Raw genomic sequence first — 1347 nt, 5'->3', positions numbered from 1 at the left:
AGGGAAGCGCTGCGTGTCACGAGCTGTGTCAGCCCTCAGCAGCAACGCTCTGAGGGAAATGCTGCATGTCGCAAGCCGGGTCAGCCCTCAGCAACACTCCAAGGGAAGCGCTGCGTGTCACGAGCTGTGTCAGCCCTCAGCAGCAACGCTCTGAGGGAAGCGCTGCATGTCACGAGCCTTGTCAGCCCTCAGCAACGCTCCGAGGGAAGCGCTGCGTGTCACGAGCTGTGTCAGCCCTCAGCAACAACGCTCTGAGAGAAGCGCTGCGTGTCGCGAGCCGCGTCAGCCCTCAGCAACGCTCCAAGGGAAGCACTGCGTGTCACGAGCCGGGTCAGCCCTCAGCAATGCTCCGAGGGAAGTGCTGCATGTCACGAGCCGGGTCAGCCCTCAGCAATGCTCTGAGGGAAACGCTGCGTGTCACGAGCTGTGTCAGCCCTCAGCAACAACGCTCCGAGGGAAATGCTGCATGTCGCGAGCCGTGTCAGCCCTCAGCAACGCTCCGAGGGAAGCGCTGCGTGTTGCGAGCTGCAAGGCGCCAGTTGGAAGCTCCTCTCAGGGGAGCGGCAATGTGTAGCCAGGGCCACGAGATCCCTGCGGGGAGCCCCCGGAGCAGTCAGCGATCTGGGTCAAGACACAGCAGGGACACGGCCAAAAATAAAGGGGCACCTAGGGGCGGAGAAGGCCCTGCRGGTGCGCGGGACCAGCCGCGCCAGCCAGCAGCGCGGGGCGCCGCTCCGGCGGATCAACCGGGCCGCCCGCCCTCCGGGGGCAGAGCGAGMGAGAGAGCGCGCAACCACCGCCACGCGCCTATTGGCTGTCCCCGCCGTCCGTCCCAGCTCCACTACCAATAGCAAAGCAAGGCCCCTGCCGGTATAAAAGGGAAGGAGCGCTCGGCCCCGCCTGGGCCAATAGCGCGGGAGAAGGTGGGCGGGGCCTCGAGGGTGGCCGCGAGGAGGGGGGGCCAAGATGGCGGCACGGGGGGGGCCCGGTTGACACGGTGCTGCCCGTTCCCTTTCCCCAGGCGCCCGCCGCCGCCGGCCGCTGCTCGGCGAAGGTCCGCGGGCCGTTGCCGCCAGTGCGGAGGCCCTGCCTGTGCGCGGGGGTGGGGGAACAGCAGGCAGCGCASACCGGCCGCCCCCGGCTTCTTCCCTCCCGCCCGGTCACCTTCCCGCGACCCCGGAGCGGGGTGTGCGAGGGAGGAGAGACCCCCCCGAGGGAAGGGTGTCGCGGCCTCCCGCTTAGCGCTTTACCTGGCCGCCTCAGCGCCGCCGCCGCGGCCGGTCTCCACCGTTGCCGCCGCCTCCTTTTGGGCTTTTTAGGGGGGTTGTTTTCTCTTTCTTTTTTTTT

Source organism: Rhea americana, unplaced genomic scaffold (genome assembly GCF_003343005.1).
Source record: "Rhea americana isolate MKP2758 unplaced genomic scaffold, rheAme1 scaffold_189, whole genome shotgun sequence".
Classification (NCBI taxonomy): Eukaryota; Metazoa; Chordata; class Aves; order Rheiformes; family Rheidae; genus Rhea; species Rhea americana.
The sequence above is the reverse complement of the archived record's forward strand: the minus strand, read 5'-3'. Positions refer to the sequence as shown.